The following is a 27532-nucleotide window of genomic DNA, read 5'->3' on the forward strand; positions in this document are numbered from 1 at the left end:
AAAATGTCCTTTGAATGATAGCATATCTTTCTGTTTCTCTCTTTAAAATTGAACTTATTTTCCCCAGACATTTATTGATCAAATACCGTAAATGTATATGGCCAACTGTATAAAGTCATTCAAAGGTTTTATTTACAGCCTAGTATTAGTTTTTCCTTGATTTCGAGATATTTTAATAAAAATATATTAAAATCTAAAACCATAAAAAATCAATGCACTATGGTGATTATGAAAAAAAAGTTGCCGGACTAGATCGAGTTTAGAAACGTTTGAATGCACTGCTTAATCATATCTTATTTCGATTTTTTGGCAATGAATTGTCCTGAAAATAGAATAGAAAAATAACATCCTGTCCGCATAGTCTCTCTCTCAAAAAAAAAAAAAAAAACATTTTATCTCATCCTTGGCTCATCCGCATTGCTAGGAGAAAAGGTTCACTGCTTTTAGATATATGAAATGCCATTGAAAGAAGAGTATCACAGTATCCGCGTTGGTTTCTGTTCAAGTACTTTTAAAATGTTTATGTTTCAATAATGTCTAGAATCGCATCTCATATATATATATTCAGAAATTAACGACAGAAATATTTTTCTGAATAAGAAAGTTTTGCTTTTGTTTTGGCTATATTTTTAATTTAATCCTCTACTTTTCTGAGTAACAAGTTTTTGATTCTTATTAATGCAATTTTTATTTTTTCTTATTTAATAATATTATTCAGAGGATTTCATGCAACAAAAGATATTTTGGATTTTTATAATTCCTCCTTACGTAGCCAATTTATAATTTGCTTCAGTTAATAAACGGCTTTTATAATAGTAAATTTATATTTTTTTTCACTCTCATTAATTGTAGCCTGTGATAATCTTAATTTTTATCTTAGTAAAGAAATGATCAGTACCTCTAATATGCGAAGAGTTTAGTTACTAGACTCTAGTATTTCATTTTAATCTGAAATAGTGACCTAGTTTTGCATGAACACTTCATATTAACCAGATAAATTTATATATATTTTAATTTTTAAAATGGGTTTAAATTCAGAGCCCAGGATCCTTAATTAACTTTGCCGTACCATCAAATTACCAATGAAATTACCACGGATAATCCATTGATAATATTTACGCATAACTTATTTATATTTATTTATTTATTCATTTTTTGGAGTTAAAAAAGCTTGCGTTTCAGTCGACAGAAGGGGAATGTTATAATATTGTTGTATTTTATAAATATATATAAATTTATTGATTTTCTTTGAAAATTGTTTTTCATTTTTTATTATTATTATTCTCACACCTTTTAGTATATGAATTCGCTATTAATATAAGATTGTTTTGACATAAGTTGCACACGTTTCTTGATGGTTCATGTAATTCAATGCACTGATATTTTTGCAGGAACAACATGTTGTATTAACTATTTACACTTGTAAATTCTATTATCTTTTGTGCTAAGAAATCTAGCAATCAAGTCATAGATTGATGAAACCAAAATTATAATACTTGCTTATGCGCCATTAGGTCTCATTTGACTCCACTGTATATCAACGTCCTTAGTTATCATGGTTCCTTTTAATATATTTGCTTTGTTTCTGTATTTACTCCGAATTTAACCCTTTCAAAAATGTTTATTATTATATTTAATTAGCAGGTTGCAGAACACATTATATTCATTTATTTTCATTTTAATATTTTCGTGTCGCAGTCATTTTCAAAAGAGTCGAACTAAATATTCCCCTTCTGTCGCCTGAAACGCAAGCTTTTTTAACTCAAAATTGAATAAATAAATAAATATAAATAAGTTTATGCGTAAATCTTATCAATGGATTATTCATGGTCAAGCATTGGTAATTTGATGGTACGGCAAAGTTAATTAAGGATCCTGGACGCTGAATTTAACCCCATATCGGAAATCTGGTGTGTGAATGATACTTTCCTTAACTGAAAGCATCATGATGATATCGGAAATACTGGAATTTAATAAGTTTTTTATTACTACAGGCAAAACGTCCATATTTTTTTATAGTTTATCTCCTATTATGTACAAACAGATAATAAATCACAAAACTAAAAATATTGTTGTAGCAGTCAGGATTTTTATTAATAAGTGAGATGCATTTTGGTGTTGCTAGGACAGTCGTACTTAGGGAAGATACACATACCGGCCACTGAATTAGAAACTTTTATTTAATACCATGTTCGATCTCCTTTAGCCCGAATTACAGCACATACACATACGGTTTGGCTTTGATTCCACAAGGTGCTGGATTTCGTCGACGTCTACAATATACCAGGGATTCGCCAGATCGTCCTCTATTTGGCTCAGATTTCACGGAAGAGGAGTTTGCTCCCGGATCTGTTTTTCTAATATAGCCCATACATTTTCACTGGGTTCAGATCGGGGCTTTGTAATAGCCAGGGAAGATGGTGAGTGGCTCTCATGCTCTCTGAATAATTCTTGCCTGCACAGTAGCATTGTAGTCCATGAAACAATTCTATAGACTAAATTCCGACTCTTCGCAGATATCAGTGGTTTCCGTATAGGCATGGGACTGCCAATAACCGATCCTCTTCAAATCCATGCGCATAGTTCAGTGCGATATGAATAGGAACGGCCTTCATGAAATGCTTCTATCAACTGCGGCATACAGGAAGTTCTGTTTGTTTGTGCAAGCCTTCTCAGATGATGACGATTTCATTCCTGACAGATTGTCTTTGGACCAGTTACAACTCTTGGACGAGCAATGTGGGTTATTTTCCCACTGATTAAGCACTCGAAATATCTCACCTTTTGAGTAACCAGTTAGTTCTGCTGTTTTCAAAATAGTAATCCAGCCAGAAGAGCACCCACAATAAGCCCTTTATCGAACTCCGAAAGATGCTTTGTTTTCCCTCTAGCGATCAACACTATTGATGATTCCCGACCAGCAGCATTCTTATATAGCCCTAGAACACGTGATGAACACGTGATCAAGTATTTTGCATATACGCTGCAAATGGCGTTTACCTACACCTGCATAAAGGTTTATAATTCAATGGCAGCTACGTGTAAAAAGAGAAAATGCTTTAGAAATTTATATAAATTAAGTTCGAGGAGCGAATAAATCTCTAAGACTTACTGTATGCCAGCATTAATGTAGAAGTTGGGAGATACGAAACCGTGCACACTCAAAAGCTGCGATTTATTAAGGACGAAAATAATCATCTAAGAAGTATTTATAAGGGATACCATAGGAATTCGTGATTTCAATGGTATCGTACTGTAATTTTTATCTCCTTTCATGTCCTGAAAGGTAACCTAAAATATGCTTTCTCCAAGTGAAGCAGGAAGTTTCTTGTTAACATCTGTTAGTAACTCATCCATTCTTTAGAAGAAAAATAAGAAAATGTAAATCATCCTTAAGACTGTATTATTGATGCGCCTTCTTATATAAGAGTAAGTTTTCTATTCCGCAATGCAGGTATACTAATGTAAGTGATTTACAGACATGACTGGCTAACTAATTACGTTTTGAGTGGTTACTTATAATAAACTGGGCGAAGGAAAATGCAACGTCTGGAGCATGAAGAGTCCTGAAAAGTTTTAAAAGTCAGCACTAAGTAATTCTTTTAGAAAATAAAGGGAATTCCATAGTGATTATTGATGCAATGGGCTGTGATTATACAACGATTCAATTAATTGATTAGGAAAACTGGGAACGGATCCTATGCGAGAACCCCCAATAATCTGCTCATAATAACAGAAGAATTCGCAAGAGAGAGAAGAATATTGCTACGTTCTCTATATTCGCTAATTATTCGTTTATACGGCATCCAAAATACAAAAAGAGTACACTGCATTGAAACCAATGTTGACTCTCCTACCTAGGATTGTCAAAGCATTTAGCTAAATCATTAAAAAGATGATTAAGTCCATTGCTTCATAAGTTACTGTTCATCCAACAAAACTAAGCATTTCAGTCCAAAATTATACAAAGCAGTAAATGGGGATCAAGAGCTATTGTTTGAAATATAAAGATATCATTACAAGCAATCCTGTTATCCAGGATAAGGTTTCAGATTGATATTCAATTCCGGGGACTAGAATTTTAATTCTGAATAATAATGTGCCTCCCTATTCGTTGGAAGTCTTCATTGCTTACTCGGTATCAGAAACCCTTTGGTATGGAAGAAGTATCCCTCATAAAGGGAATGGGTAGCATTCTGGATTAGAATTTGAATGAAACCAAAGGTAGCTCGGAATTCCAATCAAATGGAAGAAGGTTCGAAAAACGTTTTTGCTTTGATTTCTCAATATAGGCAAAATGGTTAGAAAAACATAAGCACAATACATTGATATAATACGCTGACCTCATAGACTTTGCTACTTCTGTCAAGTAATAGGTTGGGGATGGACATTTGAGTGAATCTGGAGAAGAAAAAAAATCATTGTCAGATATGAGATCATAGCTCAGCTTCGTGGAGGCGTTTTGTCCCTAGGAAAACAAGTTCAATGTTTATGGTTGCTAGAGCAAAGTTTCAAGATTGTCTGTTAGTACACCATTATATAAATAGATAATAGTGTATAACATACTTTTGAGGATGGGAGTAGCATAGAAATAAGAACAAAGAGTGATACTAGGGCATTTCCAATTTTCAATAATTTATCAAAGAGTTGATGATAGAAAACTGAATGATCAGCTACTTCGTCTTGAATTACTTAAATCAGAGCCACTTTTTTTTATCAAGATATCTGCAGGGACGCGAAGAAAAGCCAAGTTTGTAGATGTCTTCTGGAAGCTGTCATTCAAGACACGTTTGATGATACATCTGCACAGACTGACTCTGGATAGATTCAGGCATCTTTGCTTGATTTCGAGTATCCATTCATCCAACTTGTTAAGAATGTCTTCAGAAAAAAAAGGCAAAATCGGAATTTGTCATCACAGACAGATTCTAAGATTCTCTCTCTCTCTCTCTCTCTCTCTCTCTCTCTCTCTCTCTCTCTCTCTCTCTCTCTCTCTCTCTCTCCATCTGGAAGAAAATACGAAGCAATTCACTTGGCATGTTTGATTAAAGTATCATTACCATCAGTACAGTTAAAACCTAGAAATCCAGTATATAATTATTCTTACAATGCCTCGAAGAATGACTGAATTTCTTGAATGACATCTCTCCGAGTGCCTGAATATCAGAAGGACGAACAGATTTGTTTATATTTAATTGACATCCAAGTCTCCGGATTAAAAGCACTAAGTCGGGATTAGGGAAACCGAAATGACTCTTCTCTGGTAAGTCTTCCTGCTGTAACAGATAACATGAATACCGTAACATTTAAATTGCTCACCGGATTAAAATTCCAGCGATGGAAATAAGCAACATGAAACTCCTTAATATCTCTCTCTCTCTCTCTCTCTCTCTCTTCCGAAATCTAATCCTGGTAGCTTCCAAAACAGACGGATCTCTCTGGGGTACAATATTTCTTTATCTACAAAGAATTCTAAATGATCAATTTTTTTGGTTATAGGATTCGGAGATGAGTTGTTGATCGATCTGGGAATTTCAAAGTTCTTCGACAACTAAATAAAGTTATTTCTTTACACTCACCGATTGAGTCTCGTAATTCGGTAAACAATCCATTTAAGTTGTGATGAGAAATTAAAAAAAAAAGGTATTGTATTTGATTGTATATTTTGACTGGCATTTATGGTTATTTTTGATTTCTTGTTCTCATTGCTAATATACAGTGGCTTGTGAACTCATTTTTCAGTGCTGCTTCTTGGTATTTGTGCAGACTTAATTCTCAAGGTGATTTAGTTGCGAAATGATATTTCGCAAATCTTGCCCTGAAAATATTCATTCAATTAGTAAAAATATCATTAACAAGATTAATAATATTCATTCCTAAGTTCCTAACAATGGCAGGTTCTTTCCTAGTTTCCTCATTTGTAATGTGATATTGCCATTGATACCATCTGTTTACTGGAATAATCTTTCTCCGTACTTATATCTGTGGTCTCTAGTTTTTGATGAAATGTTTTATTTCTAATCAATTACATTATATAAACAATTATATAAGGGAAAGAGGATATTGTTCTGATCAAGAAATTCCATCTGAATCTAATGTAAATAGTCTTCAGAAATGCACGTCTTTCACCATCGCCATCTTAAATCTATAGCAAAAATATTGACATATTCACTCCCAAAAATATTAACTATAAGTTTTTTCAGACTGAAAACATGTCTACAAACATCTTGAACAAACTTTTAAAACGTTAATCTTAAAATAATATAAGAAATAAGCACTCCTTTTGAAACATTCCCTGCTCAGTAACATCCTAACAAACACTGATGTTTTAATCCTGAACAAACTTTCTATTCGACTGGAGGTGAGTTAGCCTGTCCCATACGGTGATAGCAGGGATTTCCTCAAGGAAACTCGTGTTGTTCGTCCCACAACCTGCTAGCAGAACACATTCAAGTTACAGGGCATGCATCATTTCCATGAGCTTATTTGTGGAAAGTGTATTGATGTTCATGTACACAAACCACACACAATTATAGCGGCAGCTTTATGGCATGGTGCTTTATCTTGCTGAAAGATATTCGTGGCACCACAAACAGTTGTCCGAGTCCAACCCAGGAAAAATAGGACGCCGCCACCTCTGAATTTCATAGTTTAGGGTGATGCACTCCGGTCAGAGAAGTTCACCGGGCATCTGCTGCAGTCACACCCGTCCATCTGCACGGGAGACGGTATAGCGCGATTCGTCGCTCCACAACATAGCTATCCAAGCTTCCACTTTCCACTGTAAACGCTCTTTAAGCCACTGAAACTGCATGTTGGTTCGGAAAATGTGAGACTTGCATATTGCGGTCCTACCATGAAATGACACGTTGTGAGCCTCCGTTCTGAATGTTTTTGTGCTGTTTCGTGCTCCAGTTGATATTACACATTCAAGGTGTCAGCCAATGAATGGCGGATTTTATATATTATCCTTCGTAGCACCCTACGATCAGGTTAGGTGAGTGTGGTGAGTCGTCCACTGCGGATAGTACTTGCAGTTGTGTTCATGCGCTTCCATATCAGCATGGTATCACTGATTGTTGATTTGTTTTTATCAACAATTTGCGAACAGATATGCTGGCAACATGGCATCCTATCACAATAATACCTCTTTGAAACTCTGCCAGTTCTCTTCTTGCAGCCATTTCACCCGGACACAGTTGCACTGGCTTGGGAGCATCATATTCCTCTTATATATACCGGCAACAAACACGTGACACGTTACAAGATGATGATGCATTTTGCCCATAGGGGGATCCATTGATTTCTTTCCAAGCAGTATTCTTATAAGCGTTTTTCTAACCACCTTATCCTCCAATTACGGTTCCGAAAACCGAGGATACTTGAAAGGTCGTGGGCGCTAAAGTACCTCTTAGAACCTTTCATGGTGATAGCGATGAAAGCTTCTATAAAGGACACGAAAGTTTTTGAGTGTGATATTATCAGTTACAAATTCTACATTCTACACAGACAAAAGAGAAGATGAAAGGAATTATGGACAATCATCAAGAGAAAATTAATCTAAATCTTCACGGGATTTGGCATGCAGAAGCGCTACTCCTATTCTGTTGAAAATCAGTGCTAATAGCAGAAAGCTGCAAACACCTCATAAACATAAAGAGTCCTTGCAATTCAAACACATTAAGCAACCTTTAAGTACTGGAAACATGGTTAAAGGGGTATGGACAGTCGCAAAAACAGATCAACACTATCTGAAATGGAAAAAATAAAATTCATTCGACTAATTTATATTCGCACTTATCGAAGTCCGCTTACGAGTATATGCTATTAAACAATATTGAAAATAAAAAAAATTAATTCATTCAATTTGATTAAAAATAATTATAAAGACCTTTTTTGCTTTTTTATTCAGTATTGTCCTCTAAATTTGTGCAAAATTTTCAATTTTATATTTTTAGGTACTTAACTGGGTACAATCGTTTCAACCTGCATAAGACCTTCCCTGGCTTTAGACAATAATACGAGTTCAGGGTTGCGAGATGGTCACTATTTTTTATGCTTCTCTCTCTCTCTCTCTCTCTCTGTGTGTGTGTGTGTGTGTGTGTGTGTGTGTGTGTGTGTGTGTGTGTGTGTGTGTGTGTGTGTGTGTGTGTGTGTGTGTGTGTGTGTGTGTGTGTGTGTGTGTGTGTGTGTGTGTGTGTGTGTGTGTGTGTGTGTGTGTGTGTGTGTGTGTGTGTGTGATGCCTTTAAAGTTATCAAAAGATTGGTGAGCTTAACTGCTGGTGAGAATTACTGATAATCGGCTGCACACCAATTTCCAAAAGTCAATTAGGAATAACAGAATTATGCGTATTTCTGAAAAACAAAAAATATATATAATATATATACACGCACGCACGCACGCGCACACACACACACACACACACACACACACACACACACACACACACACACACACACACACACACACACACACACACACACACACACACACACACACACACAGAGTATATATCTTGAAATATTGTTGGAACACCACTAAGCAATATCTGTAGTGCTTCAACATTCAGATTCCTATATTTGTTTCTTTGTTTATATGAGATTCTGTCTAACAATACTGTTCACATGATTACCAAAGAAAACTGGACTTCAACCATATGAATATACTGTCCAGTGCAGTGTGGACTGATTTTTGTTAAACTGGCAGCTTTTCTATATATTATTAGGTAATGAATCTATCGCCAGAAGTTCCATCATCAGGAAGTCTCGACTATGATCTCAGTACTTCCTGCTAGGGTACGACACTATTAAATCTCCGACAATTGTATATACCATCTTCATCATCAATATCATCATCAGCAGCAGTAGCAGTTTTCTGTCCATTGCTAGACGAAGGCTACTGAATCCCTGCCATCTCTTTAATTTTATCCTCCAACCGTCTCTTTGCATTTCGTGTAGCTCTCTTCCCATCTCTAAGATACCTTTCTGATATTAACTTTGTCCATTTTGATGCTCTTGCAATATGACCTGGCCTTTGAATCTTCATGGCTGTTATAATGTCTCTCACCCTTGTCTGAGCTCTGACGCAAGATTTGTGCTTTCTATCTAGAATGGTAATACCGAGTAATGATCTTTCCGTTTCCCTCTGAGGAATCCTCACCTTGGTTAATTTTTTAGTCAAAGTTCACGTTTCACTTCCATATGCCATGACTGGAAGTAGACAGCTATGGATTTTGTTTTCCTTTTAAGGCAGATTGGGACGTTTCCTTTGAGTTATTCACGGTGTTTTCCTAGGCTGTTCCACCAATTCAACCAAGTTGAATGCTTAGTGGGACACCCCCCCCATGGGCAAGATGCATCATGCATCTTGTAACAAGTCACGTGTTTGTAGACGGTATAAACAAGAGGAATATGATGCTCCCAAGCCAGTGCTACTGTGCTTGGGAGCATCATATTATTGCAGCCATTTCACCTCACCGGGTGAAATGGCTGCAATAATATCAATTTACTGTTCCATTTGTACCAGCTTTTTTGTGGTAATGCATTTATTGCACAATATTTTTGTTTTGTCTTTGTTCAAATTTAATTCTTTCTTTTTAACTTCCTGCATTCAACATTGTAATAATAATAATAATAATAATAATAATAATAATAATAATAATAATAATAATAATAACAATAAAGCTGTGTTTATTTTATAGCTGTTTGAGAAATGGATAAAGAATAATCAGTCTCGTCAAGATAAAATTCATTTTCAGACATGATCCAATTGCTTTTCAATGCCGAAAAACCGCAAAAATAGATTTTTGTGAGTATTTTTAACGAAATTGCATTCTATAGTAAAAAAATGAACCCTGCAAGAAAAGGATGCTTAAAGAATATCTCAACAAGTTTTATGTTCATCAAAAGAAGCTCTACTGTTCACCTTAAGCCACACAACAGAGAAAAGGATAGTCAATACGAACCGCAGTTATCACTTCAGAATGTTTAAGTAAAAAAAAAATCTAGAAAGGTTTGGTGGTTGTAAGGTAAGATCAACAATTAAGAAATATAAAGTTGGCGCTGTTCGATGACTTTCCTCCCTTGGATTAACCTTTCTTGGAGGCCTGAATTGGCTTATTATGGTCTATAAATCAATGTTTCCGATTATATTTACCTTAGTAACCTGAAGTACTAAAAATACCTTACGTGGTTTTACGGAAGGAATTTGATTAAAAAGAAAAGGATATTTTAAAATTACACAATTACACTTTTCGTTACTGATTATCATACAATGTTTGACTGTAAACAGAGATCTGAATGTTGAAAACATATGAGTACTCAGTATTTGTTATCTAGCACGGAATTAATTGCCATACCGGAACTGGTACTGCCCATTCTTTTAAAAGATCATGGTATGTACAGTTAGATACAGGAAAGCCACCTCTGTAGATGCCTTCCGGAAGCTGCCAACTGTTGTGCAAGCGCTTTTGTCTTTGCTAAAGATGTTCTCACCAGTTGGATCAATAGATACCGATGATGAAAGAAATGCTTGAACATAGATAGTCTTCAGGTTGTGATGGGAGAGACCAAAAACCTAAACTCGCTATATAGTTGAAAATCTTATTGGTATAAGATTCATTGATGTGGTCCATCAATGAAATGCATATCAGAATCAAACTCCACCCTGTTTGCATTAGCAGCACGATGGAAATAAGCAACAGGAGATTCTTCCACCACGTGATTCTCAGGAATGTCATTTCCAGGCAATTCCTTCAATGAAAGAATTTCTCCAGGATACAACATTTCCTGATTTCATCACAATTCCATCAAAACGATCACACTGGTACAAACACATCACAATATCCCCCGTAAGTTGCGTGTCTTCAATATTCTTCTAAAAGCACACCTTATCTAGGGAATAAAACATATTTTGTACCTCTGTGTCACCGAAATCTAAACTCATTTCTTTCTTTCATTTGTTGTAGAGATCCACAATTCGGATGATGATATTTTGGTCTGTCTGGGAGTTTTCATGTTCCTCTTGCAAATATAGAAGTTCTTTCTGTACATCAGTCGATGTACTGTAATTGTGTAGCTGACCCATTTGAACTGATTTAAAAAATGGTTAATAAATTGTGTTATATTTTTGTGAATCATGTTTACATCTGCTTCATTGATGCATTTTTATTGTTACGAATGGAAATAATCCTGAAACAAAAATAATTTCATTTAGGCTGATATTGGAATCACGTATTTTTTAACAGTAGGCTAGATTTCAGATGTAGGATTTCTAACACTTAAAAATATAAATAAAAACATAAAGGCAATAGAAGCTTTTCCAGATTGATCACAAAACCAACAAAATAGGCTCCGAACATATACGCACTAGTGCTAAAATAAAAAGAAAAATAAAGATAAATTTACGTTTTCCCTGCAAGTCCTAGTTTAAATCCACAATTCTTGTTTTTGGTTGTTTTATGTAGCTGTATATGTATGCCTAAATCACCATCATTGAATACTTTCGTCTATGAAAAATTTTCATGGAATTATGCAAATAAAATAAAGTAATAATGATAATAAAAGATAAATAATAAAAATGGATGACTTTGAAATTTCAAAAAAGTTATGTGGAGGACAAAAAAATTGAAATTTTTAACTCATCTTATCCTGATAGATGGCTATGAAGAAAAATGTGTCCTATTCTGTTATTTTCATTAGTTCAGTCTAGACACAGTTTTGAAAATGAAGAAAAAAAGCAACTTTTGTTGTGATTTTAAACGTGTTTACTGCATTCCCACTAACAATACATTGTTTTAGAATCATGAATGTTTTTACAATTCGACAGTAGCAAATGGGAGAAAAAAAAAATTAATCAATCCTTAAAAAAAGAATAACATTTATGCATCGGTCGATAAAGAGTCCCAATTCGAAGGTCAGGCGTCGGCCCAAGCCTAAAAGGAAAAAATGCATTTTATAATGTTTTATTCTACTTTTACATTAAAGTAGAAAAAAACATCACTATCCTAAAAATCATATATTCATAAATGGTATACTAAATGCTGTTTTATAGACACCTGTTTAGAGTATTGTTATAAAGTTTTCAAATTTTTTATTTGGTCCTTCATTTAACTTTATTTTTTCAAATATGGATGCAGTTTGTCATAGGAAAAAAAAATTTCGCCAAGGTAAGTCTAGTAATACGCATGCTTCATTTAAAAATGAAACCGAAAGATGATACTCTCACAATGAACGCCAAACACCGATTTAGAAATAGACAAAACCTGAGCAAATTATATGTTAGATTTCAACGACTAAATGGTTATTTGGCTTCAGTAGAATGGTAAAAAACAGAATCACAGACGCCATACTTGCGGTTAATCTTTAGTTATATGTATGTTATTTTAACAAGCTAACTTTATACATTAACACTTAAGCATCATCATCATCATTATTCCCTTTTCTTTATTTACTCATTTATCTTCTGTTCTATCCTTGTCTTCCATCTATAAATTTAATTTTAAATTTAATATTCTCTTTTCTCTTTTTAGTGCACCTTGTTCGCAACAATTTTAAATTTAGTACGTGAAATGAAAAATTATGAACCTAATTAGAGGTTGGAATTAAAGCAGATTTCAAATTGATGAAATCTGTTTTAATTTGTTTTCAACAACATTTTATTATTTAAATTTTATACAAAATATTACGAAGAGGCAACTAATGCTATAAGACCGTTCTTGGTATGCGAGATTTGCGCTCTTCTCTGACAGAGAATTTTTCAAGAGCACTACGAAGATAACAGTTTTCTCCCTCATCCGGTTTCACAGTTTTTTAAATCCAGAAAATCTGGTGAAATTCGCCAGGGAACATAGGATGAGAAGAGGATGCAATCAGGATTAGAGATCTGTTACATCGCATTGTCAAAAGTACCATGTATTTTTATTTATTTTTATTTATTTTTATTATTTTATTTTATTTTATTTTATTACATGTGGCACACATTTAATATTGTACATTTAATATGTGCAATATTAATACACATATTAAATGTGGTACACACATTTAATAAAAACAAAGTCATAGAAATTGTGTATATAGTTAATTCGTAGATTAAATGCTTCCGAGTGCCGAAAAGAAGTCGGCAAGATTAAATTATCTGAAGTGGTATACATAGGGAGCCCATGTTAAAATAAAATAAAAACTTTATTTTATAATAAAACTGTAGAAGACTAATTTGTTAACATCAGAAGTCATCTTCAAGATGACAAAAACGCACAGATATTTTTTCGGCTAAAATACTGCTGCGTCTATTTTCCTGTTCCGTATCGATAATTCCAATCAATCTAATTGTGTCAAGTGTCCATCTAATACTCTAGAAAAATCTATCACTCATTGTAAATTAAATATCACCTTTTTCTTTTATCCAATAATATTAAACATTTCCTGAAAAAAGGTTTAAGTCCAACAATTAATAACTGATCTTTGAGAGTATAAACAAGTCGTGATAAAGGTTATACTGATCTCCTAGACCTGTTTCACATTATCGGAACCAGTGCACACGAAGTGTTATTGTTTATTAATGGTTAGCCTACCTGTTTCGCTAATCAAAGCTATCTGCGCTATCCAAACCAAAAACCGTGGAATTGAATCCTCTTTTGGCATTGAAGTTTGTGAATATCTTGCAGTGATTAGATGACTTACTGTGAGATCGCTATAGTTCTTACTGAAGACCTGACAAGACTTGAATTAAAGTACCAGCCATGGTCCATAAAGCAGAATAAACTGATTATTTGACCACTAAAGTTTCTTACTCAGGACTTGATATGCTTACAAATGTTTACACAAGTTTACTTCGATAGGTTTATCGAAAATTTACTATTTTCAACAGTATTGTCATACAAATCAAGACCGACAAATTCCTTTAATGACATTTTACAATTTAGGACAGAAAACGCTACAGATTAGCAACTGATCAATAAATTCGTACGTTTAGAGCTGTTTCTCCAAAGTCAATCCGATATTATTCACTCTCCTGGAAGATTAAGATAGTTGTTGTTAGGTGGATTAAGGCCAAGTCCGTAGGTGCCTTCTGGAAGCTGCTAGAGCATTCCTGATGATATACGATGGGTCGTATGTCACACTAGATGGATCACACTGGATAGGTTTTAGCATCGTTATTTGATCCTCAGGTTGGTCAAACTTATTTTTTGATCCATTCGTCTAACTGGTCAAGAATATCTTCAGCACACAGAGTCTTCAGATTGTAATGGAAGTGTTGTTTTCTATTCAAGTCACTGCGAATAGTTTCTAAGATGTCAATGTCCATCTGGAGTAAAATATGAAGAAGATAATGAATGCAGTTGGTCCTTACATTTAAATTCTCGCATTTTGTACATTCAAAAAAATATGTTTGACAAACCAGATACGGAGGGTCCAGGGACACCTCCAGAAAAAGTACAATCCCATTACACAAATGACCGCGTAGATCTTTCACGAGGCAATGATAGTAGATTTATTTCATTTAATTGGCACCCAAGATTCAAGATTAGAAGTATTAGGTTAGGATTCCCGAAACCGCTAGGAACTATAATAGTTGAAAATCTGTCTACTACGAGAAAGCACATCAATTGAACCGCTTATCAGAACGAAACTCAAGTCTGATGGTATTGGTATCACGATGGAAGTAAACAACAGGAGAACCCTTCACTGTTCTTTCTTCAGGAATGTCTAATCCGGGTAACTTCCGCAACCAACACAGCAATATTACTATCTGGTAATTCTACAGTTCTGTGTTATGCTCACTTTCATTGTCGATCCTACAGATCTTTTTCTTCTCTGATATATATATCTACTTATACCAGATAAAATAATTTTCATTGGCTGTTTAAATTCTTTTTTAAACAGCCAATGATTATTTTATGATTTCCATGTCATATTTTATAGCGTTTTGCAGAGACTGTCCTTTAATTAATGAAAAATACAAACAAAAAAAGCGTTTATGCAAAAATTATGAATCTTCGCTATTACGTGAATTTGAGATAGATAACGTGTATATTTCATTTGACAGAAACACTTTCCTTAATGGAATAGGAGGTAGTATAAACAATGCTTATCCACGTCGCATTTCCAGCAATGGGAAAATTCGAGGTTCAAATAGTATTTTGAATACTTGTATTGCACCTCACTTGATTTTTACTTCTCGTTAATTTCAAACACAATAAATGCTTTCCTAATCCAAGAAAATATTATTTTAAAATGTATTTAAATTAAGGGGATATTAAATCCCACATTATTTTAAAACCGAATAAGAAACTCAAAGATTGGAATCAGATAATTATAATTAAATATAATTATTTTAAAAGTTATATTTGGTGATATAAATCTGAATATGCAAACTAAAATTTAATATCTCAAAGTGTCTAATATTCTGTGAAGAATATTGGAGAGAGAGAGAGAGAGAGAGAGAGAGAAAGTGTGTGTGTGTAGGGGCAATAGTTGTATAGTTGTTTTGGTGCTCAGATAACTACAGTACTTGAATCCCTAAATGAGAGTCAAGCCCCTTTCCAGTCCTATACGAATTTCAGTAAGTGATTTAGTACTGAGTAATCTTTTTGTTGTGAATGTTTTTGCACGTGCTGTTTGAATCTCATCAGCTAAGTGGAAGCCCAATTATGAAATAAAATAAAATAAATGAAAGAACGTCAATTATAAATACTCAAAAATGCGATCGAAATTTTCAATAATTACACAATCTACATTATGTGTGTGAAAAATTTTGATTAACAGCAGTAGTAACAACAAATATTAATAGCAGTTGTTATTTAATGGCTGTAGTATTAATTAATCTTTACCTTCTTTTTATTGATGGCAATTTCTATCCGTTGAAACCCTCCTCCTATCCCACCACTGGCTATATTACGAAAAATAAATTTAAATATTCTATATTTGTAATCAGAATAATGAATAACCAACAAAATGTCAGCTTGGATGACGTCATCCTTGTGCAGTTGATTTGTTGCTTTAAAATCATCTATTTACAATTCTTCTACAAGATCTCAATTGAATCATTGGGCCTTTTGATTTTCACAAATACTAAAGCAATTCTGATTAAGTCCTGCAATCATTAAATCTCTCTCTCTCTCTCTCTCTCAATGCCCGACTCAGATGGCTTATTAATAAAATTTGCTAAATCAGTTGATTTACCATTTTTGTGATCTTCAATTGCATGTTTAACAGTCCTTCCATTGATTAGCTCCTTGAACTATACATTTTTTCTCTTCCAAAGTAAAATCGTTTCGTTTTTTATTTGAAGCAGAAACTATTTCTTCACGTCTGAAACTTGAATGATAGTCGTAGTAAATACATTAAGCAGATGGGCTTCTAACAATCATGTTCACGTGTTTTTCATAATTACGCATCGATACACTTTCTCTTACAATTTACAAATCCCATTTTGTTACAAACGATTGTTACATTCCGTACGGTGGGTTTCACTAATTTAGTGTTAGATAGATTAAGAAAGATTGGTTGTCTTCAAAACACATTTTGGAAATAAGATGATAACATTTGCTAAACTACCTTCGCAGGATAATTCACCCCGATAAAAAAAAAAAAAACTAATTCGTACATTGGTGTGCTCTAACATTCATTCCATGCCAGGAAATGTTAAATCCTTTTCACTCTTGTCGGGATTAGACTCTGTTTGCTCGAATCGATCGCATTTATTTGCACTGCTAACCATCCTCCAAGATCTCTCTCTCTCTGTCCCCTAGGTGGGGAAAGTATTTTGCTGTTCGGGTTTTACAAATAACGTTTTGGTAATGCATAAAGCATGCATTTTGTGTTCTCTCTCTCTCTCTCTCTCTCTCTCTCTGTCTCCTGTATCTTGATTTTTTTAAAAAAAAAAAACCTACTAACTAAACTGCAATATGATCGTCCGTAATAGATTCAATTACCATAATTCTAAATCGACTTTCCTTCATTTTTAATATCGGAGACCAAGCATAATTCCTTGCCAACGTATTTCATCATATGAAACTTATTTTCATATATTTCATATGAAATCATCAGCACATTGGCAACACGTTGACCTTTACACCTAACCCACAAGTGTTCCAAGTACTTTAAGACCTCCAGTTTTCAAAAAACACGTCACGTTTCTACTTTTACCTTCAACTCCTGTCCACACACGGTACCAGCAATTTTTGCGGCCTCTTGTGTATGTGTGTGTGTGTGTGTGTGTGTGTGTGTGTGTGTGTGTGTGTGTGTGTGTGTGTGTGTGTGTGTGTGTGTGTGTGTGTGTGTGTGTGTGTGTGTGTGTTGATATATCAAAGCATGTACGGCTTTGATATATCTAAAGCATTATTAAAGCATGTACGGCTATTACCTCTCTTTTCGACAGAAGTCTCTTTTCGTACAGAATTTCTTCTCAACCTTAGTCTTCCTTTCATCTTTGCGTCATTATTACAGTAGTATGAATGTGTAATCTCGTAACCTCATATTTTCTCTGGTCAGACTATCCCATTAGTTACCCCAACAGTTAGTACGAACTGTTGCTGTCATCGAGGTTTCTAAATGATTCTCGCTGAAATGAATTGGACAAGAAAAACGTGGGTTCGAATCTCTTGTAAGATGCCATGAAGATGAGTTAACCAATCTCATATGGAGGCGGCAAAGATTTTTCTCCTGGAAACACGAGTATTTTACTCTGAAAAGTGTCGCATTCAAAAAACATTTATGCACCATTCTCATAGTCTTATTTACTTTGGTCGTCGTAATTCCAAAACTATAATAACAACGGTCAGCTCCGTCTTTCATTATGTATAAACCGTGGCTCTCAAACGACTGTTTAATGGGTTCAAATAAACCATGAAGCAAATCATAAGTTTGCAAGGGATCGTTGATATGACATTAATTGTCTCAGTATCCCATTGAGAAGGGCCGCCATCCAGCCGGTTTCAACCTTTAGACTGGAGAAGATATTTTCTTCCTCTAAAGTCATATTCTTCGTTTTATCCTTCTAAAGTCTTATTCTTTTAAAGTCTTATTCCTCGTCTCTTTGCTATCATGAATCTAAGCAACGTGGCCTTTTTCGGGCTGGGCACAGCTTTACATCGGTACGACCTTTAGGTTTGTAGCTCATCATCCTGGGTATTCTATCATATGCCATGCATTCATTTTAATCTTCTTTCCATTTTGTTCTGTATGCTTCTATTTTTTTTTTCATTATTGATTTTTGGTTTACGTCTTTCAATTTCTCTTTTCATCTAGTGTGGTATACCTGCTGTTCTTTTCAGATATTTAATTTTTTCTGCAATGATTCTATTCTTATATCTTTCTCTTATTGTTCACGCTTCGTTTATTTTGATACTTAGAATATTATAGATTCTGAGTCTGCGCTTTTGGTAGATATTGCTGGTCTTAATGTCTTGTTTTTTTTTTTTTTTATTCCGAACAAATTCTGTTGGAAAATTTGTTCATTTTGTTAGAAATGTCTAAATCTACATTGTAACTTAATTTATAGGTCCAAATAATTGCAATTATTTACTTGTTCATTTATTTAACTATCTATTTTAGTTCGGATGAACATTTTTCCTTTGAATATCATAGTTTAAGCTTTTTTTCTCAGAGATTGATATATTATATTGTTTTTATTATTCAACTTAATTTATAATATATATATATATATATTAAGCAAATATTTAATATATATAAACATAACTTTAATATAAACAATTTTTTGAAATTATTTATTAAAATAGGTTAACACCTTTATATTTTTAACATAATGATATTACAATTTGTTGTAGGGATACATTCAACTAGTTATAGGTGAGATGCGGTGATTGATTCATTCAATCCAATGATTGATTGATTCAATCCAATACCCTTGGAGGGTAACGGATGGCAATGCTGTAGCCAATGAAGTTCTAACTGAGGCTCCGCTATTGCTGTTACCCCCCCTGCCATGATTAGAGAGCTTTAATTTAATAGCTCAATAACACCTTATCCCTACACTGTCCTCTACAGATAACGGGGAAGATGAAAAGCATTCTTGCTTCGCCCCTTTAAGCCAGTCCTTATAAGGATTCAACTAGTTGTAGGGATCATGTCCATTTTAGGACTTCCCGGGTAACAAATGGCAATGCTGTAGCCAATGAAGTTTTAACTGAGGCTCGACTATTGCCGTTACCCAGCCATGACTCGGGCTTTTTAGCTCAATAACACTCCATCCACACAGATTTTCTTCATTCAGATGACGGGATAAAGAATCAAAGACTCAGTCCATCGCCCAGTTCTTATTAGAACTATTAGAACTAGTTGTAGGAATACGGAGATTCGAAAAAATGGCGATAGTGAAGTATTCAGTGAATTCGGATATGCGATTTGATTGATATATAGAGGTAAGACTGATTTAGTTGCAATTTAGGAATGGTAGTGATTTCTGAAAAAGAAAATACGTCATTGGATTTTAACGTTAGCTATCGCAGAAAAGCTAACCTGTGGAAAACTTTTCCAGTTGCATTCGATACAAAGGAGTGCATTTTGATTGAGATTCACTCAGCGAAAAGTAAGGTTTCGCTATTAATTCTCAGTTTTAGTAATTGACCAACCCCGAATCAAAACCTACTAGACGAAATTATGACTGACATAGACACCGACGCCCTGATAGAAACACTAGACAAAGGTCTGGCGCTAATCCTACTCAAAAAATTGCTAAAAACATTTGAAGTGGAATGGCCAGGATACTTGAACCTGTACTCCACAACGAGAGATTATGAGGAAAGCGAGGATACTGCTAATACAGAGGAAAAATTGGATTTGGTGGTCTCCAATCCCCCCCCAGGATCAAGGAGAGACCCACCCGCGTTAAAAAAGCAAAACACAGACGACAGAACCACCCACAGATGAAGGTATGGAGGAAGACGGACACAACTCTGACCCTCATGCCTCCACTAAAGAAAAATTGACTCCAATTATCTTAAGAGAAAAGAATAGGTGGTCAGAACTAAGGGCCACTATGACTAGTCTACAGATAGCATACACTACAGCAAAGAATTTAGACGATGGTATCAAAATCCAACCCGCCACTATAATGGACTACCGCATACTCACAAAGGAGCTAGACAATAAAGGTGTGCAATACCACACCTTCACCCTTGACTCCGAGAGGAGCCTGAAGTTTTTTCTCCGTGGAGTATCAGAGCATTTACATACAGAAGACATAGCCGCCGATCTCTGCTACCAAGACCTACCACCCATCAAGGTCAGCCGAATGACCAGAGCAGACAAACGTCCAATGCCACATATATATTACCTAACTTCAATTTGTGGGCTAAAAATCAGCCTAGAACCACTAAGAAAAAGAACCTCATCAGGACAGTGCCATAGGTGCAGAAAATATGGTCATGCCCAGAGATTATGTAAAGCAGACTACAAGTGCTTAAAATGCGTGGAGAGCCACCCCGCATATACCTGGACCAAGCCAAACTCTACCCCGGCTAAATGTGCAAACTGTGGGGCTCGCATCCAGCAAACTACAAAGGATGTATACAACACCCAAAAAACAGACTATCTGCTCACTCTACTAATCTACAAAAACCAGTAGCTCCAACTCCTCAGCCCTCCAGAGGTCGACAAAACACGATATAAAACTAACTGCCGCAACCAGAAGCCCCGATCGAAGCAAACCTCAATCTGCAGACAAAGTCCTATGCAGATGTAGTCCGTTCAACAATGACCACTCAGGAGCAATACAACCCAAATTTAGCAGTCGTCATTACAAACTCTCTTGCAAATATGCTGCAAGACTGCAAACGGACTTAGAAACAAGATTCTGGAACTCCAAGAGTTTGCACAAAGATACAACCCAAACATCATCTTAATAAACGAATCCCACTTAAGACCAGCAGACAACCCCAACGTTAGAGGATACCTCCTCCACAGAAATGACAGAATAAACTACAGAGGAGGAGGCACCGCCATTTTCATAAAAAACCACATCGATCACCACACTGTAACCAGCCCCTCAACCAAAAATCTAGAGCTCACAGGAATACTAGTACCCACTACCTCAGTTGGGAAACTAACACTTTATGCAGCTTACAACCCTCCATCAAAGAATCTACTATATTCAGATCTAGATACCGTCCTAGGCAATAAAGATCAAGTCATCATTGCCGGTGATCTAATCGCGAAACACCCGGCATGGAACAGTAAACCCACAAACAGAAACGGTTGCACACTCTTCAGCTACTCCAGTTCAAATTATGCAGTGGTGGCAGGCCCTGCAGAACCAACACATCATAGTATGTATGGCACAGCCGACATACTTGACATTGCTATATTACAAAATATTAAGTTACAGTGTAGCCTAGACTCTTTAAACGAGCTGACATCTGATCACAACCCAATCCTGCTCCAGCTGGGAAAGCAAGAACAACTGCTGCCTACTCCTCACTCCTTTATCTCATGGAAAAAACTAACAGAAGTACTATCAGAACGCATTGGACCTGTCCCTCACATCAGCTCCATAAAAGAAATTGAAAATGCTGTCAAAAGCCTGACTCAGTAAATCAACACAGCCATAAAGGTTGTCACCTCTACACCTCTACCAAAACCACTCTTAAGCCAAACCGACTACCAGAAGACATCATGGAGTTAATTAGTAACAAAAACAAAGCAAGAAAAAGGTACCACAACACCTGTGCACCTCAGGACAAAACGATCCTCAATAAACTTAACAATGAAGTAAGAGAAGCACGCACTTAAAGCTCACAGGAACGAAACATGGGAAGCCAACACTCCATCTGGAACATATTAAGAAATCTCAGAAACAAAAACAAATCTCTTTCCCCCACTCAAGTCAGATATGGGACCAGTACACACGGACGCAGAAAAAGCTGAAGAAATAGCAAAGAAAACCTAGAAAAACAGTGTAGCCCCTACATACGACAACTTGGACTTCAAGCATGTCTATAAAATCCACCTCCATATTAGACATGCACTGAAAGTCACCGATACCTGCAACAACATACCTCCAAACACCTCACCAGCGGAAATCTATGAAGTTCTAAAGAATAAAAAAGCCCCTGGCCCAGATGGCATATCAAATAGAATAATTAAACTGCTGCACCGAAGAGCTGTCGTATATCTCACCACCATAATCAACGCCATGTTCCGATTTAACTATTTCCCCAGCTATTGGAAAGTCGCAGATGTGGTCCCAGTGCATAAACCAGGTAAAGATCCACACCTACCTGAAAGCTATCGACCCATCAGCCTAATCTCAAACTTAGGCAAAATTTCCGAAAAAATCATTCTCTCTAAACCCCAAGCCTCAGTAAATGAGTTAAATATCATTCCTAAGGAACAATTTGGCTTTAGATAACATCCCAGTACTACTCAACAAATTCATAGGATAATTGAGTACATCACCACCGGTTACAATTGGCACCAGCACACTGGAGCAGTCTTCCTTGACATAGCGAAAGCCTTTGACAAGATATTGGGATTACTACAGACAAGCACTTGGGATTACTACACAAACTCGTTTCAGCAGGCATACCATCAAGTATCGTCCACCTAATTAAATCTTACCTCCAGGACAGACACATACAAGTCAAAATAAATGGTACAGTTTCAAGTCAGCGAAGGATCTCTGCGGGAGTTCCCCAAGGTTCCCTACTGGAACCGATCTTATTCTCGATATATATGGCAGACATCCCACACAACCCAATGTCATCCATCTTAGCACTTTATGCGGATAACACAGCGGTACTTGCCAGATCTCTACGACCACATCTTGTCACTAAAAAACTGCAAGAAAACCTGGTACAACTAGAACAATGGTTCTCCAAATGGAGATTACAAGTGAATCCCCAAAAGAGTGTAGCGATACTTCTCACCAGAAGAATGGTAACTCTCATGAGGGGACCTTTATCTATTCAACACCAAAATCCCCTGGCAAATAGAAACAAAATATCTTGGAGTAATTCTGGACAAAAGATTAACGTTCAACCCACACATCAAAGCCTTATGCACGGAGGCATCTAAAACCATTGCACAACTTTACCCTCTAATAAATAGAAAAAGCAAATTAAATACCAGAATCAAAGTGCTCCTCTACCTGCTGACGATCCGCCCCATGGTGACACATGCATCTCCAGCCTGGAGCCACACATCTAACACCGACATCCTCAGGCTACAGAGAGTGCAAAATAGGTGTTTGCGCATGATATTGGATGCACCGTGGTCTGTAAGGAACGTACAACTGCATAGAGATACAAACATCCCTTACATCTACTCCTTCCTACTAACTACAGCAGAAAAATTCTTCTCAAAGATCTCTACACACCCCAACGATCTAGTTAAACAGGCAGCAAACTATGAAGAAACTGACCTCTTCAAATACAAGAGGCCAAAAACCATGCTAAATACTTGCAACAATGACTAATCTCCGTGCCCCCCCCCCCCCAGGGCGAGCTCTTAGCTCATAAATTTTTCCTTCAATTCATCTTCCCTATCAGACAACGGGGAATAAAAGCATCTTGCTTCACCCTTCTGGCCAATGATGCTATGTTATGTTATGTCAACTAGTTGTATTTACTGCATGCCTGACCTGTCTGTGGATTTTGTACAAGTGATTGAAATCTAAGTTGTTATAAGAAGGTCTGCACTCTTCCTCTAGATTCTTTAGTGTGGCTTCTGCCTTGTCTGCATCTGTGTGGACTAGGCCCTGGATTGAGATTATGGATATTATTAAAAAACTTAAGAACAATAAAACTCCTGGACCAGACGGCATCACAAACAGGGTGAGCAAGCTGTTGCATCAAAATGCTGTAGTGCACCTGACCTGACCTGACCAGTATAATAAATGCAATTTTAAGATTTCACTATTTTCCTTCCACCTGTAAATGGGCTGATATAATTCCTATACATAAGCCAGGCAAAGACTCACACCTGTCGCAAAATTATCGTCCAATCAGTCTCATCTCCAATCTGGGTAAGGTTGTGGAGAAGGTCACCCTCTCACGACTCCAAACCTCAGTAAATGACCTAAACATCCTCCCTAAAAGAACAGTTTGGTTTTTGGCAACACCATAGTACTATCCAACAAATCCACAGATTTGTCGAATACATCACCATCAGCTACAACTGGCGCCAGTGCACAGGAGCTGTTTTCCAGACCTATCCAAAGCATTTGACAACATCTGGCATTTTGGATTCCTGCACAAACTTATCTCAGCCGGTACCTCACTACAAATGGTTCATCTAATCCATTCATATCTTCAGATCAATACAAGTCAAAATCAACGGTTCTACATCGTCCCAGCGCCATATCTTTGCTGGAGTGCCGCAGGGATCTCTACTGGCTCCATTGCTGTTTTTTGTATACATGTCAGACATCCCGCACAATCCGATGTCTTCCATTTTGGCCATGTACGCGGACGATACGGCAATACTAACCAGATCTCTCAGACCCCATTTCATTATCAGAAAGCTTCAAGAAAACCTTCTAAAGCTGGAGGGTTGGTTCTCCAAATGGAGATTGGAAGTCAACCCCCAGAAAAGCTCAGCCGTTCTTTTCTCAAAAATGCCAATGTCTCCTGCAGGAGATGTGTTACTATTCAATACTAAAATTCCCTGGCAGACAGAAATAAATTACCTGGGTGTAATTCTCGACAAAAAACTATCTTTCAACCAACACATCAAGTCTACGTGCGCAAAGGCATCTAAAGCCATAGCTCAGATCTATCCGCTAATTAATAGAAATAGCAAGCTCAACAACAGAATCAAATTGCAACTATATCAGATGACGATTCGTCCTATAATCACCTCTCCAGCCCGGAGCCACACCTCTAATACTAACATTATCAAGATACAACGAGTGCAGAACAAGTGCTTGAGAATGATTCTGAACACCCCGTGGTATGTTAGAAACAATCAACTTCATAGAGATACAAATATTCCTTAGATTTTCTCTTTTCTACAATCCTTAGCATCCAGTTTTTCCTAAAGACGTCCACACACCCCAACGATTTGGTTCAGAAAGCTGCAGCATACGAGGCAACGAACATATTCAAATATAGAAGACCAAAAGCTATATCAGCCTCCTATAGCGATGCACAATCTGCATGCCCATTCAGGGCGAGCAAACTGCTCATAAATTTTAGCCTCCTATATATATATATATATATATATATATATATATATATATATATATATATATATATATATATATATATATATATATATATATATATATATATATATATATATATATATATATATATATATATATATATATATATATATATATATATATAAAGGATTCTACATCAACGATAAGTTTCTCTAGATCAAGTAACGATCATAAACAACAAACTGACAAAACTAATTATATATTGTGTAAATAACACAACATCTTATCTTTATATAATTCTTATAGAAATAGAATTTACATAATACGGCTGTATGATTTTCCACAAATACTTACAAAAATACTTGACTTAGAGAAATGTAAATGGCTTTGTATGAAATGTAAATGTATTTGGCTTTGTAAAACTACAATGATATTAGTATGTGTACAATTTTTATAATGTCGATCTATTCTGCAATATAAATAATATAAATGCGCGCGCGCGCATGTGTGTGTGTGTGTGTGTGTGTGTGTGTGTGTGTGTGTGTCGATAATCCATCTGGCTGGAAAATGTAATATAGCTAGAAAAACAAATTTCTTTTTGATTTTTTCATTTGATATGAGATATTTCGACGAGATAATAGTAGTCTACAGCGGTTTCATTCAATTACTAATAGTGAGATGGAAAAACAAAAGATTCTTCCAAATGATCAAAGAAACATTTCACTTTGTTTAGTTTTTCTTACATGGCAAATTATGATTGTTTGAAAGAGATTCCTATCATTAAAGTGTGAGTGCTGGAAATGTTTTACTGAAGTCACTAATATGTTTTATAACTGAGCACACTAATCTATACGATAAATTTATATACGATCATGCGCCTCCGATGCATTGTCGAAAGGATAGTACTGTGGCCAATTGACCATAAAGACTTACCTGAATCCGGTTTACAAGGAATGCTGAATCTTTATAAGAGCTCTTTATATGAAGACACATTTCACAGCGTCATACAAGGTTGCACAGCTGATTTCCTCTCATAAACGTCGCTTTTCTACTGCAAAACAGACAAATCGGTAGGTAAAACAAGCATTTAACTCAGTCTCATCTACCTTTGTGGAGTTACATTTCCCCTGTAAAATTCTTCGATCCCCGATATCCTCCTGGCCTTAGAATTTACTGTTCTCATATTTGGAATGCTGCATGAAGCTTATCTGGCTTTCGATATTCGAAAGCGAGCATTTTTGAGGTGGGTGGGTGGAGATAGCTGATGATCCCTCTATTCTAAGTTCGCTTTTGTGTATATAACAATGAATCGCCTCAGATGAAAACTGTAATTGTCATTCTTCCACTTTCCTTTAAGCCGGTTATTAAGTGAGAGCAGTTTAGTCGAAATCCATCCACAATCCAAAACGAATTACCGCTTATCTTAAGCCTCTTTAATTTCTTTTGTATTTGTCTATTGTTTGGGTTAATTTTCTTACTGCACTGTTTCCCAAGGATCACATCCAGTAGTTGTTCAAGAAGAAAGTCAAATAATTCTTTCTCTAATCCGAACGACAATACATAACAATGCTTAACTTATTCTTCAATCTCTTATATTGATTGATAATGAAGTGGTTTAAGCAGAATGCATTTCTTAATAATAGAACACAATGCGTTCGTAGCATACTTAACAAAGACAATGACAAAAAGATTCTTAAGACAATTAATTCTTTGTCTTGTATGCCTCTTATCGAACAGCGAAAAGATTTTTTACACGAATGAATAGTGTCTTCAATAAATCAACATTTTTAATAAATTCAATTTAATTTTCTTATATATTTTAGACTACATTCCCATAATCTACAAAATGCATTATATTGTGTGATCCGGGAGCAAGGGTTCATTTCGTTTACAATACTTTTCTTATGGCTTTGTAGGCCCTAAATCGTCTATAACCTTCCAAGTACCCTTGGATTTCTTAACCGTTATTTCAGAATAGGGCGGTTATCCTTATGTCTAAGGTATATTTTTTATGTAAACTGCGTATGTTCTTCTGAGTTTGCCTATTTCGAATCCAGGGATTTCCAACCAAACGGCGTCATCGAAATAGACTAAACTAAGGAGGCTCTTAAATATCAGCACATACAGCAAACTACATTACATAAAATAATCCTAACGACAACAACATTGAAATAAATTGGATAAAAATAATTTATCAATTTAATTTCTTTATTTTTTTTCCTAAAAACACTATCAATATTCTTATACACATTCAAGTATTAATCTGACCTCCTGCACTGGTTTATATTCGCTTCTTCATTGCCTTTTTTATTTATATATCCCACACGCGAGAAGTATAAGAACCTACAGTACATCAGTGCCGTGTGTGAGATGCAAATGAGGATTGAGAAAGCAGAAACCCATTGACAT

The 27532-nt window shown here is 35.7% G+C and overlaps 1 long non-coding RNA gene across 1 annotated transcript in view; it reads right to left on the minus strand.

Moving 5' to 3' along the window:
- Positions 1-11872: 11872 nt before the first annotated feature.
- LOC150109971 (uncharacterized) overlaps positions 11873-27532 on the minus strand; it is a 135718-nt gene continuing 120058 nt past the window's right edge. Inside the window, exon 3 of the long non-coding RNA XR_016548584.1 lies at positions 11873-11933. This is a non-coding gene — a long non-coding RNA (uncharacterized LOC150109971). The remainder of the gene's footprint in view (positions 11934-27532) is intronic.

This window comes from Typopeltis vanoorti, chromosome 1 (assembly GCF_054136105.1).
Source record: "Typopeltis vanoorti isolate ZY-2024b chromosome 1, IOZ_Tvanoo_1.0, whole genome shotgun sequence".
In the NCBI taxonomy this organism is placed as follows: domain Eukaryota; kingdom Metazoa; phylum Arthropoda; class Arachnida; order Uropygi; family Thelyphonidae; genus Typopeltis; species Typopeltis vanoorti.